The following is a 20708-nucleotide window of genomic DNA, read 5'->3' on the forward strand; positions in this document are numbered from 1 at the left end:
GATATTGCCCTTCATTAGGGAAAAAATGACAGCATTGCCAGTATGTTCCATCTAAAGAATGTGTTTAAAAATAGTAAGTGGTTCTAGAGAATTTCCAGGCTCACAAATAGCAGACATGCTACTGTTTATCTCAGCTTTTAGAGGAACACTATCTGAGTGCTGAACTGAACTTTGGTCAAGATAACAGGGTGTTGGGATTCAGAATAACTAATGATGAGACATGAGAAAGCTTCTGATCATTTTAAGTATCTTGGTGAATGTGTTGGTGGGATTTATTTTGTTTGTTTTTCAGGACTGTCATTGCTGTTACAGTAGATTCAAAAGCAGTATTCACAAATTTACTCTAAGTCACAAAGTATCTCTTAGCGATAGAAGAATTTTGTCACTAAGATACGCACATTAAGATCACTAAGTTTTATACAAGGTATGTATTGCTAAGATACAAACAAGAATGAGTTGTTTTGTTTTCCATAGTCAGTAATTCAGACCTTGATTACAGTCCTTTTAGTAAGAAACTGGGAAGAGGTGTACAGATTAAGAAGAGTTATTTCATTTTTATTGACTAATTTTAAACAGGTAATATTTTGATTTCAAAATCTCACTGATTTATTCAATTTATATATGATAATGAGGTAACATTGTCTGAAGCACTGGGCTGTGTGATTGGGCTAGGAAATGTTACGTACATTGGCTTCTGTAAATGCAAGGTGGATAGCATGCTCTCAGCTGCAGTGCTTTATAATGCTCTTGAAAGATCTGTATTTCTCTTTAATTAGACAAGTATGGGTTGAACTTGATAGTAAGATTTAGTTGATGGTTATGTCAACATGATCCCCTAGAATTGTTGTGTTTTCTGGCTAGAGCGTCAGTAGAAATGGAAAGTGGAGCCTGTATGAAACCAGTGGCAGAACAGCTACAATTAGTGGTAACAGAGAGGGAGCTATGTGGCCTTTGTGCAGTTCTGGGAAATGGTTAGGCATTGGAGTGGTAGAGTTTTGTGAAGCTTTTTCAAAGAATCAGGTTGGAAATGACTCCTGAGATCATCAAGACCAACCTCTGACTGAACACTCCCATGTCAACAGGACCACTACAGTGATGTGCCACATCCAGTCTTTCCTTGGACATCTCCATGGATGGTGACTCCACCACTTCCCAAGCCAGCCCATTCAAAGGCCCATTTTGTAAAAAAGCTTTACAGTCCTAGTAGGTATTTGGAAATGGAAAAGCAGTCATGACAGTGATTGTGTTCCCTCTTTCTATGGGTTTATGGAGGTTTAAATGATTTCTTCTTTTAACTGTTTCTGTGAAGGCTATGCAACTTGTGTTCATATGGATTATTTGACTGCTGTTCAAAGTTTTCTGGAAGTTGTTTTGTTTTTTTTTTTGGGGTGGGTTTTTGAATTATTTTCTGCCTCAGTCTAGTGTAAAACCTTTATATTGCCTAAAAACCGTGCTGGTGGAAGTGCATAATTGTGTATGTTAATAATTGCATCTGTTACCAGACTAGAGTCTTGATTAAGGCAATTTCATTTGCCAGAGGGCCTTGTCCTTTTTTATCATACTTAGACATGTTGAATTTGCATTCAGCTGACTACAATCAAAGATTTCTAGTGAAAATTAAACTCCCAAAACAGAATCTTCTCTCTTCTATTAATTAAACATGAAACTAGCTGTTTCTGTTCCCTCCATGTTGACTTAAGAGATATAAGCAAGAACACTGTAACTTAAAAGCAACATTTTACTCTGACAATCATTATACACTGCGCCTCTGAAGCTTAAGAATATCCAAGAGACAGTGCTGCTTTTGAAAAAGGCAGAATCATCTACTTGAGTAAGATATGTGGTATTTCTGGAATGAGAAATCTTGACAGAGATGTTTATACTTTTGTTAAAGTTTTTGTTAAGTTAAACAGTTTGATAGTCTGCACAGCATATGACAGGTTCATGTGTATCTGCCACATAAATGGGACATATATTTACTTCTTAAATTTCCTAAGTTCAGCTGTCTTAAGTATCCAAATGTGGTGGAGGAATCATCATATTCACTCCCTTCTTTTTTAACATGTCTTGTGTTTAAAACTTGCCTTCAGTCATGACTTTTATTTCTTAGTGCTATTGTATCACAGGCACTATTCTCTTGAGCAGGGAGAACCCTTGTGTGACCTGAATATTCTAAAGCTGAAAAGAGAATCAAGCTCAGAGCTTGATGAGAATTGTGTTGTTTGGAATACTTTAATTTTTTTTCCTTCAAAACTACCTGTTTTTCCATTTCAAACAGAAAGACTAGATGATGGCATAGCTCCCTTGCACCCCTTTTTGAAATAGGACTATTAATTGATGTCTCTCCTTGCAGCTACACTGGCAAGTTCTGTCAGCATCTTTCATCTTGCTGAATTCCTGCTGGGAGAGGCAAGGCTCCTTGCCAGCCTAGCTCAGGATTGTCTCCCTTAAGAGTACTTCCAGTAACTCTCTACCCTCGTTAGAAACCCCAGCTTCCTTTTAATTGCAGTATTCAGGAGCTCTGCTGAAATCAAGAGCATGATGCTGATGTGCAGATGATCATGAAGTTTAGTGTGGGGTTCTTAGTCGTTGCTTGGCTTTAGCTGCAGTCTTGACACTCAGAAAATCACTACAGCTAAAGGGAAAAGAACATTTGAAAATGAGACTAGATTGATTTGTACAGAGCCTACCTCTGGAGGCTTAGTGGATTATGTTCAAGGTCCTTCAAAGAAGGGTCTTTGCATTAAAAATTCTCTGTAATATGATCTAATCAGAATACATTCTGTCTTTACTCCCTTGGCTCTAAAGAGTTAGCATTAGGAAATTTGGCATTTGTGGCTTCTATAGCTTTGAAAAATTCTAACACTCTTCATAACGTACCTTTTGTGCATGAGTTAGAAAACTTTAACGGAAATGCACTTATATAGCATTTGTGCTGTAATTTGGCGAATTAGGATTTGTAGTTTGTCACCATTATGAGAGGGATGGTCATATTAAAAAATCAGAATGAGAAGTTTACCCTTGGTCATTGAGCATGTGACTCACTAGGATCTTTCTCACCCAGAGTACAATGATGCAATTGTTTCCTAGATATTTGGAAGAGTTGCCATCAGAATTGCTGTATCTTCCTGACAGAACTTGCTGAAGTTCACTATGGAATATTAGAAGACAAGCTCAGTACAGTGTCCTGTTGCACTCTTTTTTTACTGGCAAAGCTGTAAAGCTGTGAGGTCATTTGAGGATTATGAAATTACTCCTTAAATAAGAGAGAGCCTTGGATTAGTCCCTTTAAAATATAATGGGAGAAGTATCCCCTTGGCAACATTTGCATTCAGTAATCAAATGAAGCTTGAATTAAAACCCCTCAGCACGCAGCTACTGTGAATGCAGTGAATGCTGCAGCAGACAGGTCATGCCTGGGACAGTGCTTATGCTGCTGCTTGTACAGTACCTGGTGAGGTTGTCCTAAATTCTCTAAGAAGGCAGCAAAAACTTTGGGAGAAAGAAGCAGCCAGCCACTTGGCTGGATATTCTTGTCCTATTTAAAGCTTGCCCTGCTGCAGGGACTGTTCTATGCAGCTCCACTTCCCCTCCCCTGCTGGATCTCTTTGACAGCGTAGTGAGAAGATCCAGAGAACAGTGTCTCATCAATTTATCATTAGTAAAATGTATAGTGTTTGAGAACTAAGTTAATTAATGCCTAACATGAGGGAACTTACTGAATATCCCAGGAAAATGAGATGGGTGTGACAAAAATGCATGTACCTATACAGTGGCCTTTACTCATTAGTTGCTGTGTTAAGAGTGGAGAAGAAGTAAATTCTGAGAATCTACATGAGTAGAAGATGACTGGATTATGTATGAAGACATAAATAGTAAAAATAGTGTAATGGTGATAAAAAAGAACTTATGTTGTTGAGATTTCTGTCTTTGGCTGGCATTTGCTTAATTTGCAGTGATTTCTTTTACATTTCTAAATCCTTGTTTAGTTGCAACTTTTGGCATGGGGAATTGTTCACTTTCTTTCCAAAATTCTTTTGTGATTCTTGTCCTTTAAAATCAGTGAAAACAAAATGCAAAACTGTGTAGATGAATTAACTTAAAAAAATGATTAGAAAACTTAGTGGTCCAATCCATTTAGAATCATGGTCGATGAACTTCTTTTCATTCTCCTTCTCCCTGACTCTCAGTGCAGACAGGGAATAAAAGAACTAGAAGACTAGACACCTAAACATTTTACTCTGTCTTTGTGGTCCCTGAATTTTGGACACTATTGTAATGCAAGATGTTGTCAGTACATGATGAAGTTTATCAGCAAGACAGAGATGAGGAGCAGAGTAGGCTGAGAAGAACAGGAAAATGTTAAGATTGGAGATAAGGAAAATTCTTTGGATGAGGTGCAGGTGAAAAAGGTAAGCAATAGGAAGATCAAGAAAATAAACAGAGATTGAAAAACAAAAGTTGGAGGAAGCTTTTCCAGAACAATAAGTGAGTAAGGCTTTACAGGATAAGATTTGAACATAGCAGAAAGATGATAATGTGGAAGGACTTTCTCTCCTGTAAAGAAATGGATGAAAAGGATAAAGAACCTCCACACTTAGAGTGAATGGTCCTTCAGTGATTCCACAGCCAGTGTTAAGTAGCAGCCATATGAATGGGAAAGAGAAATAGAAACCAACACTGCAGAAAAAAGAGATCTCTGCCTTACGAAGAAAAGATCAGGAAGAGTTTAGTTTTATGAAAACACCCCACCACAAATCCATTCATTTATGTCTGCCTACACTGTAAGGACCCTGTGGGCACTCTCAGACACTGCTGTAGCTGCACAGCCCCTCAGGGCTGCCCTCCCAGCCTGTCCATGCACTGGGACCCCGTGCCAGCAGCACTGCAACAGGGTCAGTCTCCAGCTGTCCCCAGCCCTGCTCTGCCCAGCCACTGGCCATGTGCTGAGGCGTGCTCACAGGTGGCCCACATACCAGCCCAGCTTTGGACTGACTCTGGGGAGGTGCCCACTGTCTGGGGCTGGGAGGTAGCATGGGCCTTGGCTACCAGACCCAGAGGCACACCCCTCATGGGGATCTCCCACTGCTCCTGGGCCCTGGCACCCGTGGAACTTTGTCTTGGCATGCACATGATTGACCTTTGGTAGCCTATTAATTTTTTCAGCTGCTTTAAAACACTGTGAGGTAAGCAATGTTGTTGGTATTCATGAATTACTGGCAAAATGCTGATTGAGTTGCATGGAACATCCAAGTCAGAGGAGCAGTTTGTAGCACCATTTATTTATTAGGCTAGCATAATGTTTGGATGTAAAGTAGGTTTCCTGGGTCTGCCCTTGCCTCCCAAAGTCCTAAAGGCTGTTTGTACAGTCCCAAAACTGGAGAGGAGTTCTCCTGAAAAAGAACACATTCCACCTGCTGAAGGCTTTTCTTTCTGAGGAAAGTTACTGGAAGCAGTGTTGCTGGTGAGCTGTGGGGAGAAAACAGAAGGTTTGCTGGTTGTGCAGAATTAATTTATTTGTAGACTAAAAGTCTGTGTTTTCTCTCCAAATGATTTTGTTTTAAACTTTTACTTCTTGCTAGTTGATCAGAAAATTTCTTAACTGTGCTTCCAGTAATACTCAACTTATCAGTGTACTTAAGATGATAGCTCCAATTATTTTCTTTTGACTCCAGACCAGAGTGTAAATGGTGTTGCACAGTTGAAAGTTTCATAGTTGGAGAAAACAGAAGTAGTTGTAGAAGTGGGGAAATATACTGTGCTGCATATGCAGAGAAAATTGCATCTCTTTTTTTTTTTAGTAATGATAAAAATAACAAGAATAAATCTTGAACTACATTCACACACTTGCACATGCAGTGTAGACACAGAAGAAATATTTCAAATTGGATGTTTTGGTTTTTGCCAAGCCAGCACAAGGCATGTAAAATGCCTAATTTATAAGACTCAGTATGAACCAGTAATGGAATGTAGTTATGAGGAAGGGAAATGCAAATATAGGATATGTCACAAAAGATATTTCCAGTAGAAAATAATATTAATAGTATTGTATTAAGTCACTGATGAGAACTGTTCTGTAATTTTAACAGTAGTTCTTTCCCCTTTTGTTCAAGAACTGCGAAATTTGACTATGATGTGATGATAACAACATTGGCTGGGGAGAGCTTGCCTTGTTTAGCCTAGGACAATGCAACTTAGATTGTGGCCTTTAAAATGTTGAGGATATAAACATCAGGGAGGAATAAAAATTAGTTAATCTTGTTGGCACTAAACCCAAAGAGAATAAACTGACCCTGAATAAGCGTAGCCTGAAATTAGAAGATGGTTTCTGATTCTCAGAGGAGTAGGACTTGATGCTGCTTCTGGATACAGAGATGAAGGGCAAAAGAAAACTATGGTAAAAGACTTTAGTAGGTTGGTTGATATTCTCAGATGATGTCTGTGATGATAGAAGCAAGGATGGAAATAAAGGCTCAGATTGTTAGGGTTATCTGGAGTACTTTGCTTAACATCCTGAAGACATTTTTTTGTATTTGTTTTATTTTTATTCCAAACTACCGAGGAAATAATGAGATTAGATGACTGTGATCCATACTTGTCAGCTGGTGACAAATGCCTCCTGGGTGTGCCAACATTTAAAATGAACTTCAGCAGGCTGAAATACTTAAGCTAGTGCAGGCTCTACCAAACTTGTGAGTCATGACTCTGCTCTGGCATTGCCTCCAACAGTGGCAAGAGTAAGGAGATATGGAAGGATGCAAGAAATGCAAACCATTCTATAATTGATGTCTTGATTGCACTCCCTCATTTAGTAGGGGCACAGTTGATTTGCTTATTATGCAAACCTTCTAATGAGAAACTCTTTGCTGTAAGCTCTGTAGAGGAAGCAGGATGTTCTTTTATATTCTTGTGTTCTTTAGGAAATCTCTATTTAATGTGTATTTTGCACTTAAACTGTATGTCTGTGCTATGGATGCAGTGCTCATGCATTTGTAGTTGGTTGAGAGGGGTGTACTGTGGACAGTACAAACTTGACATGGACATTTGCAGGCCCAAAATGACCCAAGTTTCCTCAGTGCAGCCTGGGAAGCAGCCCATCCTCAGCTATCTTAGCATGGACACACAAACCTGTATAAAATAGCCATATACATCTGACTCTGGCAGGTGTAATATATTGATTACTCTGATAGTTGTAATATATTGATTATTTTCAACAAGTTATTATATCTGGGAAAAAAAAAAAACCAAACCAGACTGGCTGGTATATGCAGTCCAGATCAAATCCACAGCTTTAAGTAGTATGGTGATGTCTTTCTTTTTTTCCTTTTCTCTTGGATTCCTTGCCCGATTTCCCTTACCATCTCTAAGGGAAAAAAAACCCCCCAATTTTTGTGCAAGACAGTGACAGCCCCTGAGCAAATAAGCATCATTTAGGCCTTTCCTTTTCTTTGAGCTCCCCAGCTCTGTTTTTCCCCTCTTAACCAAAAGTGGAGAGTCTGAAAAAAGAAAATATAATGCAGAATTCATAGAACTGTGTTTCTTATCAGGGTATAGGATTGGAAAAGCAGCACAGTGTGTCATGGCTCCTAATGGATGCTGTGAAGTCCTTGAAGAAATCCCAGAGATGATAAGGATGTATATGCACACGTATCCATGTATACGGCAAATGTCAGAAAGGGACCTGGTGAAAAAGAATGTTGATTTTTCAGTCCTTTACCCTTAGATGTAAGGTCTCATTTTCCTTAAATAGAATTTGGAATTTGAAAAATAATTTTTGGAGGTTCCTGTGTATTATCTGTTTTGTTTTTCACTCATGAAGAGTGATCTTCCTGTAAGTAGTAGTAATAATAATAATAATAATAATAATAACAACAACAACAACGAAGTGACAGTTGTTGGCAAAGGATTTGCTACATTTATAAAAGTATTATGCTAGTCTTTCAGACATAGATATATAAATTAGCATGTCCTGACAATTTATTACTGACAAAATGCTGACAACTTTCAACTCATTTTAAAGGCACAAAACTGAAGAGGAAAAGAGAGAAATAGAGTGGTGGTCTCTACAAACTTCTTTTGACTATATGAGGTTAAATCAAGAGTAAACATTATATTGTGTATTCTTTTACAGATCAGCTGAGTAATGTTATGCATTATATGTGGACTACACAGATTATGTGTGTGAGCTATTTATAAGGATGTAGTTATCAAAGATTATTACCTTATTTAAAGGTATACTGTCAAGTTTGAAGATAGGAGTATTTTTTCACGTTTTTTTGTGTCACTTTCAAATCACTTTTGTTAACAGCTGGTTACTTAAGCTTATATAAGAATGTGAATGATTTATATAATCTGGTGATTTCCCAGTTTTACAATGTAGAGCTTCTTACTCTTCCTCCCAGAACAATTCTTCTGCTGTACTGCTCTTCAGGAGTTACATTAGAGTGAGCCTTTAGGACAGACTCCAGGAAACAGCAAAACAAGAAGTGACTCTCAGAATGTTGGATGCAGCTGATAGCTGAAAGAGCTCTTCTCAGCCAGTTAACAAGGATGCCATTTTGTAGTCCTTAAAAGGAGATGGAATTTTGTTTGCTGCTGCCTTAGGATGTGTAACTATTAGCTGTGACTAGAAGTTTATCTAGCCATATGAGTGCAAAACCCAAAGAAAGCAGTATAATTATCTATTGAACAGGGTACAGTTATGTAATTGGCACTTAAGGCTTATGACAGAGGACAGTGGTGATAAGCTAACGAATTCATGAAGGGAAAATTTAAGTGTTACCTGAGCGTTATTTATTCTTCTTTGGTGAAGGGTAAAATACAACTGATGCTTAGCAATAGTAGATGGAACTATCTTTTTCTTCTTAATGTTTAATTAAAAAATGACACTGCTGATAAGAGCTCAGAAAGTTTATTCTGGGGCATTATTATCTGTGTTGATTCAGGGGGAAGAGTGCCATCTGCAGAATCCTTAATCTTCCCTGCTGTAACAGCTCTGTCATGCCAGCAGTCCTCAAGTGTTGGTGGACAGGATTTACTCTTAGCTTGTGAGATCTGATGTGCTCAGCCTTTTCTAAGGAAATCGCCTAAAACCTGCTACAGAGCAGACTGCTTTTCTGTTGAACTAAGAAAACTTCATCTATAAGCTCCTTTCCCCAGTATTGTCCAAAAAAGATTAAGATGCACATCCTTGTTGCTTTTATAATCTTCTCTAGATTAACTGTGAGGAAGCAGGGGAAAAGAGATGAGTATTAGGTCAAAGTGTTTTAGAGGGGATGAAAAAAGCAGCTGCTGCAAAGCAAAAGAAGCACATGCTCCCAGCCAAAATCCCACCACCCAACCACCCAAAAACCTGCTCAGAAAAACCTCAGGGAAAACAAGAGAGACAAGCTTTTAAAATTTATTTTTGTGGGTGTTTCTCACCCTCTCGTCCTACAGCCAACCCACCCCCCTTTCTGGACATTAAACTCAAGTTAGTCTATGCTGTGACTCTCACCACTGTTTCTTGGTTGAGGACGGAGGTGTTCATTTTACTGCCATGAATATAATGGATACTGAAAGTTTCTTTTTGTAGGGGCAGTCATCTAGGGCAGGTTCTAACACATTTCTGTAGCCTTGTATTTAATATCTAGACTTCTACTGATGAATTCTCCTTCCAGAATGTGATGAAAAAGTTAAATGAAAGAATGAAAGAGATGTTAAATGAAATACACATAGACAACTTTTTGACTTAGTAAAGTAAAATGGAAAAACTGCTTTTCACTAGAAAAACAGAATCAAGACACAGTGAAGGAGAAGAATCAAGGGAGCCAGAAAACAAGACTTTGACTGCAGTGACCAGTGACGTAACACAAGATAGCTCTTCACCTAGCATAGGGTCATGTTGGCAAGATGCAGAGACCTGGTGCATCTTGCCATGCTCACATGAGGCTCACAAGCATTCTGCAGACTGTCAGATAGCTGTGAGTATCAGTGGCAAATGCCTGGAACCTGAGGATTAGAGCACTATTTCTGTATTTATATAAATACTTCTCTGGTGTCTTTGAAGCGTGTAAGAAAGGAAAAGTGTCTGAATATTGCCTTTGCATCTTGACAAGAGGGTCAGGGTCATGTAGGAAGTGAGGTTTTCCTTCATGAGGAAAAGAGATACTGCTGAAAGTTTGTAGCTTTCATTGTGACTTGAAATTTAAGCTCTTTCTGGATTCAGAGGAACTGAAGACAGAATGCCAGAGAATCTGTGTGCCTTGCTGTAAAGCCAGGCAGCTGGCAGAGCAGGCCCATGTGACACCACACTTGGTTGGTGGTCTGTCAAATCTGGCAGCCCCGTAGACAGAAAAAGGCAGAGAATGCAAGAAAGCAGGAATGCTGCCAGCCCAGCCCGTTCAGTTGCAGAGTGGTGAGCAAGGGGCTTGGAAAGTCCAGGAATTCATTTGGTTTGGTGAAGGAGTGGGGCAGTTCAGTAGGTGTGCAGTTGGGAACCAGCATCCCTGGGTGCCTCCAGGTAGAGAGGGTAGGAAGTATCTTCAGCTGTCCCAAAGAAAATGGAAAGTTTTTCAAGTCAAAGGCTTTGTTTGTGGTGATTGTTTATTATTAAGGCAAGAAGGAAGAAATTTTTTGTGATGAGAATGAAACACTGGAACAGGCTGCCAAGAGAGGTGGTAAATGTGGCCAAGATAATGGATGCCTCCTTCCAACCCAAACCATTCTATAATATTGTTGTTGGTGCTGTTGTTATTATTATTATAATACCCCATTTTCCCCAAAGAAAAGAAAATTGTATTTTAGTGGAAAAATCCTGACCTGAAAGTTGCATGTTTTGATAGCTTGAAAAGAATTGTATGTATTTTTCCTTAAGCTTTGGAGGGGATGGATGTGCAATGATACTGTTTTTCTTTCATGCATCCCTTTGATCTGTTCATCTTTCTGGCCTACCTCACCTCCATCTGTAGATTTGTTCCATCTGATATGCAGATTTGAGCCTTCTGGGACTGAGTTCCATTTCTGTTGCGCCTGGTGCAGTGATATTTACTAGCCAGAATCTGTAGTTATTGAACTGTATCATCTTTGACAGTATTTCAGGTAACCTCTGAAAAGTAAATATGTAGGAGGCCTTTCATATTCTTAGGAAACACATGTGAACTTGATCACAGGATAAAATGAATAGAGGCCTTTTTTTTTTGCATCACAGGCAAAACTTGTCCATATTGTGATTTTAGTGGTCACTAAAAGACCCCCAAAAGCATTTTTCTGAGCTGATTTTTGCTGCTTTATCAACTGTAGTTTCAGTAGTTACAGTGCTGTGTTGATGAGGTGGTGGGGAATGCAGAAGAGTGGTGATGCGGCAGGACTTTTAGAAAACCTTATTAGAATGAAATATGATTTCTGGAGTGAAATAATTTAGGAAATTTTAGCTTAAGTAAAATCTGTATGCATAAAGGGATTGTTATTAAAGCAAAGCATGGAGGATCTAGCTGGTATGCTCATTTCACTTGTATCAATTTTCTGTCTTTTAAATTCACAATTTGAATAAAGAATATCTTATGAGTATTGTAATTTTCCAGTAAGTAGCTGGAAAATCTTGAGCCTGGAGATTTATACTGCCTGAGCTCATGTGGATGAGATGTCTGTATGCTTTGGATACTTTGTGTGCTGCACAGTATCTGTGAAGCGACTTTCTTCATGCTGCTTTTTTTAGTTTTTTGGGGTTTTTTTGTTTTTTTTTTTTTTTTTTTTAAGTTGGATGTACAATACAGTGAATACATGAGTGTGAGAATTAGGCATGTATAAATAAGAATATTAATTGGCAAGACACTGGCTAATGAGTTTCAGTAGTGCAAGAGACATTTCCAGATGGTCAAATTAGCCTTCAAGAACTTTTGAAATAAGGATTGATGGATTCCAGAAGAGAACTCAATTGGTAGTTTATTTTTTCACACAGCTTTTCTTACAGTAATGCAGCTCAATTTACCCAATTGAAGTTTTTTCAGTTATTTAAGTGTAATTTAAATTTATGTGAAAGTAGAATTGGAAATGGGTTATTTTTGCCAAGTCATCAATTAAATGTTGCTTTAGTAAAGTATGCACAAGATATTTCTGGTCTCTCTGTAAAATTTGGCTATGCTGTAGTAAGCAACACACATAAACATTAACTACAAATGCAGATAGAAAAATACTATGTGATGTAAAAGAATTGTAGGCGGCAAGGAAATATTTTATATGGCACCTAAATTCATCGGGGTGGAGAGGAGATACAAAGTCTTACACTAGCCCTATTAAACTTACTGGACAGGGAGAAAATGAGATTTTGTGTGTGCAATCCCTGCTTTGTTTCAGTGTTTTCTTTCATTGTGTTTTTTTACCTTACCTTATGTTCTTAGCCAGTTACAGCTACGTCACAGTACAGTTGTGTAACATGTATGTATATTGGTCATTTTTTCAGGTATATTTCAAAAAAAATTTTTTTACATAGTCAAACTATGTTGGATAATAATTTTCAGAATTGTGGATTTTTTTTTCTTTTTAAATGATAATTTTTTATTCTTTTATGTATGTACAGGAGCTAATCTCTTCTGAAGATATCTTAAAATGAAAAGCTCTGAGTTCTTTTAAGGACTCTGTCCCATTTCAGTTTGAAAGTTGAGACCAAAAAAAAGGTGGCCTTTGCCTAAATTAACAAGGTTAAGTTATAAATGGAGTGAATAGTGAAAATAATTTTTTGTGTGTCTTCTTTTGCAACCTGTGTAATAACCCAGGAATAATCCTAAGTGCTCTGAAAATTCTCAAAGGCAGTTTCCCTCAGCATTATTTTGGCTCTTAGTTTTAATTGGAAAAATAGGCATAGGATTTTTAGTCTGTAGTTTTAGTGCTAATTTTCAAAATGTTGCACTTGGTTTTGTTAGTCAGCACTTGGCAAATACTTTTCAGCTTTCATCACATAAAAAATAAATAGATAACCGAAGCACTCAGGAAATCTAAATTTCAAGAGTTGGACATCTCATTTCATATTTTCTGGGTTCTAAAACTTTGCACGGTGGTGATAACTGGGAAGGAATTTTTTGTCACCTTTACCTGGGTTTCAGAAAATAACACATGGACTTGAATAAACTTTCTTTTCCAAAGCTTTTATTTGTATTTATTGAGACTTGTGGTGATCAGCACCAACACTCTCAAATGCTTTGCTCAGTGTGCAGCAGATGGGAAGTTGACTCTACAATTGCCTTCTTGACATTAAAGCATCTCATCACTTGCAGTGTGCACTCAAGAGCAGCTACAAGTTGAGCCCAGGATATTGATCTGGCAGACTCCGGAACCCCTCAACTCTTCTGTCATGTTATGTGGATCTCATCCAGTTCAAATACCACATATTTATTGTGATGACAGCTTTTACAGTATGGTTTTCCTGAATCTAGCTCTATGGCCACTATATATGTCATATAAATATGACCATGTTTAATAGACTACGCATTTTTTTAGTATTTTGACTCATTACAGTGTAGATCAGTAAAGTTTATGGCATTCAAGGGCAGTCTTTCTCTTATTTTAGAGATGCTGCTAAAAATTATGTTATCAAATTTTATAATTTAGTTACTAAAGACTTTAACTTTCATAAACCTATGAAACCACAAAAATCCGCGTAGGCTTCACGCTGACAAACTAGGGAGCTTTGCTTCTCTTGACAATTGTTTTTGTTCATCTATCAGGAGCAGATATTAAGCCTCAGTGGAACAGGCTGGTCTTAGCCTTAGCTCTTAATTTGTGGTAGGGATTTTTTAGTGTTACTTGCCTAGAATGAGACTCTAAAAATGGAACGTAATTTTAATATGCTTGGTCATAAGACTTCACCTTCTAGCCTAATTTCATAAGAAAAATGATATTTTTAAACCAAAAAATTTGATATTTACCTTCATTCTTTTTATGTACAAGCAGCTAAGTCAAAACGTTACTACAGCTTCATGTGCTGTTTTTCAATCTTTTATTACATTCCATAGTTTAAGAATAAATGCCTTGAAAAAGAAACCATCCTTTTTCTTGAAAGTTAAATAGTCATTAAATGTGTGCTCCTTAATTTTCCTGTGCTATGTGTTGCCTTTCTGAGATGTACAATTATGCTGATGATAAGGTGTTTATTGCAGAAGAATTTATTCCTAAAATATGAGAGATTCATGGCATTTAATTTTTTTTATAATTTTCTTACTGTAGATAATGACATTAAAGGTAATGTAATTACCTTAATGATGTGAGTAGAGTTGTATTATTTCCCGTGAAAGCTGCAACCCTTTTGGCAGCTGTGTGAGTTAAGTGTAGCTGTGTGCAGTAACAGGGATAAAAGGAGTGAGTTTATCCTACAAAAAAACATCCATTCCTGTCTTTGATCCTTAAACCTTGTGCTGCATGACCCTCTGATTACTTCATTCCTCCATCCTTGCCTGGTACCATCTTGGTTCTGCAGAAATTTTCATTGTGCTTGACTTCATGCACAAGGGACTTCAGTGTTGCTGTTCAAGCCTCAAATGCGTAAGGGCCTTGGTAGAAGTTTGCAGGAAACCTTCACTGGAATTTGCTGCAGCACTCCTTTTCTTTTCTTTGAACATTCTTGTTTAAAGCTATGCATCTCCATTTACCAAAAGCTGAAAATCTTTAGAAGTTAATAAAAAAAAAATAATATTGGGCCATGTAAGTTATGCAGACCTAATAGAAGTAACCATGCAATTTTTAGCTGTGTACTTGTCCTGCATTATAGTATATCATCTCTTTATTGGTTTGTGCATGAATTGAGAATGGTACCTAAATTAGATGACCAGCACTTCTAAGAGGGAATCTTGTTCTTTTTGGCTGTCAGAAATGAAGTCACTGAACACTGTACATATTACTGCTTTACTGGAGGTCTTTATATGAGTAGAAAAAGTGTTCCTAAATTAAAGATGTGTTTGTAATAAATGTTTAGGCTGCCCTGAATATTAGCATTATTTGATGGTGACTTATATGAATCTGATTCTATGACAGAATTATATTGATATTACATAATTCTCTTGTTCCTCCCCCTCATAATCTGCAGCCTTAAAATTCTTGTTCTAAAAATTTGTTGTCTGAAAATTCATGGGAAATCTTTCAGCTGACTTCTAAGCTAAAGGATTTCTGGGAAGCACTGTTTAACAGGCTCAGATATCTGTAGTCTTTAGTAATGTCTGCTGAAAAATTTTTAATTGTTCAGAGGAAAAATAATGTCACACAACAGTAATCTGAATGCAAATACACTGAGAACTAGATAACTTTAATTCTTTTTACATACGTACAGTTACTGATTGCATTAATGCTTTTAATGGCTGCTTGTGTCCAGTTTAATTCCTAGAAATAGCTTTTCTTGTCCAAGTCTGCAGATAAGTAGCAGAAATAGTGAGGACAATGCTTAAATGCTTTTCTTAACTATATCTAATTGCAATAAGGCTGCACCTACATAATTTTTCTGTTCAGCAATATTCAGTTAGAACTTTCTTCAGTAAAGTATATGAATGGTTTTTATCACTGGAAACTGTCTACCTTTCCTTTATTCTTAAGATGAACATCTAAGGAAAGCCCATGTTTTGTCTTGTTTTCTTTTGATTTTCCCTTTTAGAGGGCATATGGCCGTATCCAAAGCCTGCAGTGAGTGTTCAGCCTCTGAACGTATTTGTGTCAAGTGGCTGCAGTGATAATAGGCTGCGGGTGATGCAGTCTGCGTTGTTAAGTCTTCAGGGAGCTTTGCTCTGATAAACCAAGCTCTTCATTCCACTGCCGCATCTCAGAGAATAAAGGGAGCAGAAATGAGCAATGTTATAAGTCCCAGATTAAGTTAGAGAGATGCACAATGTATGAAAGAGCTTTTTGGTCTGTGACTAAATTCACAATTTTTCATCCGTGTTGTCTGTGCAAGAAAATAAATGTTATTGTTTTGCAAGTGTCTTACCTCCCCCAGCTCCTTGCAACCTTAATCTGGGTTCAGTAGCAAGCCACAGTGCTATAGTATTACTTTATTTTTTAATGAAACAGAAAGAAATGTATCCTGCCTTTCTTTATGTCTTGTGTATTGAATGTACTTTGAATTCCTATTGCTTTTCTTCATTTTCCACCAATAAGCTGATATAACTTATATAATAAAAAAGTGTAATGCAAATCTCTGCCTAGCTACTAAAATATGGGTAACATTTGGTCTGGAATTAGTTTGTCTGTTCCTTTGCTTTTTTGCTGAGTAATTGCCTAGAATTGTCACCAGCAAGGCTTTGGATTAGCCCCTGGCTATGGCTGTGTCAGATGCTCCCATACTCTTAACAAACCACATAAGTTGGTACGTTAAGAATTAGAGATTTTGACCTTTTCTGGATATTCCCAGTTTGAATAAAATTCGGTGGTGTGTTGGCAGAGAGGTATTTTAGTCTGCAGTCTTACGAAAACTGATTCTCAGTTTCTGAATAAGGACTGATAACACAAAGTACTGATTGGACTGCAAGCTTTGACTCAGCACTTCCGTAGTTCTCCAAAGAAGGGTTTCTACTCTCTTGTAGCTCTCTCAAAAGATGCAGGTTCAGAGCCCAAGTAACAAATAGCAGGAGCTGGGTGCAAGTACTTAAGAGTGCCTTTAACAAATGCTAACTTGTTTCAGCCTTAAGTCCTTGATCCTAGGGTTTGCCGCAGTGTGTGGAGACATTGGTGGTCTTTTTCTGTAATTCCCATCAGCATGAAGAAGCTCAAAGCTGCAGAGGAACCCTTGAAAATTTAGCCCTTCGTTAGCAAGGTGTCTTGTCTATCAACAGAAAATATTCATTTGAAAGGCTCAATTTCTCAACAAGTATTAATAGAACACAATTTTTAGAAGCCTTGATGATAGTGCCTTTGTTAGAATAAGGATAGAAGTGATATTGGGGAAACAAGCTGTGGCAGTAGTAAGACCTCTAGTACCTACAGACTTTCAGAATTGTATTTCAGTTTCAATAAATAAATCTTGAAAGAGTAGTTCTGAAAGTCTATGTGGGGTTCTTTGGTTTTTATTATGATTATACTTGAACATTGTCTAATTGTTGTTTTCTTATGTTTGAGTTTTGTGCCTGTGTATTTCTTTATATGGAGACTATGAAAATTGTGAATAGAGTTTATGTAAATTTAGAAAGTTTTGGGTTTCATGTAAATAATTGTATAACACTTCAAAATTTGTTTTGTTTTATATTATTATGTCTGTCAACCTTTTTTCTTGATTATGCCCAGGCTGGTATATCACTGCAGCATACTAGGAAATTTAGCAAGATTTTTTTAGGTTGGTTTATGTTATTAGAACAAAGTGAAACTTACCACATTACTATTCCTTTAGTAAAAACATTACACAAACACTTGCTGGTATTAAACTTCTAGAGGTGCAGAGTTTCATTTTCCTGTGTGATCAGAAATGCAGCATGGATAATAAGCAGAGATGGCTATTTTGATAGACTTTACACTCTTTAAAAATCTCTCCATAGCTTTAATATTTAAAAGTTGTAATTCTGTTGCAAGCTTCAGTCTGTTACCTCCTAATGACAATTCCAGGTGCCCAAATAGCAAATTATATGCTTATATGATGTTCCTTCATAATAAACAAATGAGTTCAGCTGCTTTTGTGAAATTGCCAGGATAACACAATGGAGATGGAAAGGAGCAGTGGAAACTAAACACATTTGTAGATGTATGTATTGGGAAAAAGGAGCAAGCTGTTTAGTCATTCAGAATCTGTGAATACATGTTGCAATATCAGCATAGCAGAGAAGCAGTGAGTGAGCTTGAGGTCCTGGATGGTATTTCTGACTGCTAACAGGTTGTTGCATGTAGGTATTCTCAAATAAATAAACAGGAACGTAGCTAGTAAATGCAAAAGGACTGGGCTAGTTACCTGTAGTTTGGACTATTTGGTGTTTTGCTTAACTTTTTATTGGTTTAATGTGCTAGTGGATGGAGTATGTAGGGTTACATTCAACTAGGTGAAACTTCTTTCAATATTTATTTTTACCCCCCCAGTATTTCTTTCTGAAGAACCACTGATAAGGATTCTTATAGGGTATTTGATGACAGGTGCAATATATGAAAAAGCAGAGATTTTCCCAAATTATGCAGTAAAGGAGTCAGATTAATTTCTCAGTTTTTAAAGGAAGTTAGCAATGTAACAAATGTTTGGTTGCCACTGCAAGGGATGTAATTTTAGTTGTTAGCTGAGGCTCTCTGTTTAGTTGCTCTTCTTTGCTTTCTTAGTCTGTGTCCTGTGGGCATGGCAGCATCACAGTGAACAATAACAGCATAAAAGGTATGTTTTTTAACATCACAGGCTACATGGCCAGGAGGATTTATTGTAATTTTGTTGTCTGTCCTTTAGTTTAGCACAAAATTAAGAACATCACTCAGTAAATTTAATCCCAAATTGTCTCTAATCTTTGAACAGAATAAAAGTTTCTAATCAAGTATTTTTTCCTAGTCTTATACTAGAGCCCCTATAAGGTTATATTTGCATATCAAATATGGATAAATGTTTACACTGAAATTGTTCTTAGTAGCATTTAATATATGTGGTATTTAACTTTAAAATCTCAGAACAATAAAGTTATATGGAAGTCTTTTGCACACTGATGAACTCTATTTTTCCATTATTTATCTCTATTTAATCTGAAGAGCTTCTGTGATTGCTTACTGCTTTTAGGGTTTATGTTTGTTGAAGTTTTTTTTTCTTCATTTTTTTGTTATTGTTTTGGGGTTTTTTTTTGCATGGTATGCTCTTTGAGAGTCATCTGATTGCCTAGCATATGAGATTAGAAACTCTCAGGAGGGATTTTGAACTGTTGCAATACATTATTTTTTCATAATACAGAAACTGGAAGGATGAAATTGAGGCAGCTGTAATATTTTCTCACCCTTCCTTGAAAGCAATGTCTCTGTTGTAGAGAAAGTAAAATTCAGAGTAGGAGAGGTGATGGCAATATGGATTTGAGTGAATCAAGCCTGGAAGGGTGGGAGTATCAGTGCAGAGAGAGAAGAGCTGAGATCTGAGTTTCTCTGCTGATTTTTGGGTCCTGCGTCTTATGTAGCAAGTTTTTGCTGTTTCTTTGTGCTGACAAATGCTTTTTGCCTTCTGCTTCTAACCCAGAATTTTCTGAAGTAACACCCAGGCTTTTTGTGAGTGGTATTTATCCTGCATATCACTTAACAACGCTAATGCGTTACTGGATTAAACAATGGCTAAAGTGTAAGAAGTCATCTAGGTACAATGATTTTCAGATTAAAGGTGGCAGAATACATATTAAAAAATTCATTAATAATGTCAATTTGTGTGAGCAAGAGTTGTTTCAAATTGACTGCAGTGGATTTGGTGTTTACTTACCATTCGATCAAGGTTAATCGACAAAAAAGTTCTATCTTGTGGTACAAAATCTAGTCTTTATTGAAAATAAATTAGCTGTCATATAGTATTTCCTTTGCTATGTGTATGAATCATCTGTGAGAAGTACATTATGTTCAAGTGTGAAATTTATCTTGTTATGGTGATCTTGATTTCCTTTTTTTTTCCTTTGCCTTGCAATGAGGTAAATGCATAAACACTGTTGGAGGCCAGACCTAATAAAATGCTCTATATTCTTTATCTTGTATTTCAGATTTCAGTTTAATTAAGGTGAATAAAAAAAAAGTGGATCTCCAGAAGGGTTAATCCAGCCCAAGAAATTTAGCAGAGTGATGGCAGATGAAAGTTAGCAAAGACACAAGTGAGAGACTGCTTATGATTCAGAGCCTGTATGTTTTTGTACTTTCCTGATCGAGGAGGTTTCATCAGAAAACATTCCTTAGATTTTTAGTGTTAGAAAAGCAATGGGAAACTATAAAAACTATACAGAAAAACAGTTATTGTAGTAAGACTGATTTGTTGTTATCACCACTTCAGTATAGTATTAATGAAAGAAGTTCATGTACGGATACAAAACAAGTACTGTAACAACAGAACTTCAAATGCAGACAGTGTCTGATATATAAAAAGCAATTTGGCAATGATTTAAGGATCCTTCTTTTGATGACTGTAGTACTGAAGTTTAAGTGCTTTTCATGAGTATCCATTAGCACACTTGCATTCTAAGAAATGGCTTGGATGCATTATGCAAAGCAATGAAACATATTGTAAAGGGTGGCCAGATACTGCCCTTGATATGGTTCATAATGTATGGTAGAGAGGCATGGGATGTTACTGCATTGTAAATCTGAAGATAGAAAACCTTCTACAGATGCAATAGGACTGGAGGTGTCTGCAATGTAAAGCCAGTTTCATGAACTCCAAATCTCATTGTGTGGCTTAGTTGCTGTCCAGGACCAGCCTAGTCCCTTGCTCACTCCCCACCTTGAATGGGATAAGGGAAAGAATTGGAAAAGCAAAAACAAAAAAACCCCACAAACTTGTGAGTCAAACTAGAAGGAATGTAAAGTAAAGATAAGAGGTGGGATACCCTTTCTAGCCCCAGTGATGCAAAAGCCATCTCGCCACCTCTCAGATGCAGACTGAGGCCTCATGACTCTCCAGGCAATGGCTGCTTTAGAGAGGTTATCCCTCAATTTTTATGGCTGAGTGTGCCATTGCACGAGGTGGAATATGCCTTTGGGTCAGGTAAGTTCAGCTGGTGTGATTGTGCCCCCTCCAGCTGCTCAGCTGTCCCTGATGTGCCCGCTGTGGTGTCAGAATG

The 20708-nt window shown here is 37.3% G+C and overlaps 1 protein-coding gene across 4 annotated transcripts in view; it reads left to right on the plus strand.

Moving 5' to 3' along the window:
- The window catches only part of RYR2 (ryanodine receptor 2), a 381701-nt gene that overhangs the window by 34822 nt on the left and 326171 nt on the right, over nucleotides 1–20708 (plus strand). The window lies entirely within an intron of this gene.

This window comes from Melozone crissalis, unplaced genomic scaffold (assembly GCF_028551555.1).
Source record: "Melozone crissalis strain CALT ecotype California unplaced genomic scaffold, PUWL_Pcris_2 ptg000027l_1, whole genome shotgun sequence".
Lineage (NCBI taxonomy): Eukaryota > Metazoa > Chordata > Aves > Passeriformes > Passerellidae > Melozone > Melozone crissalis.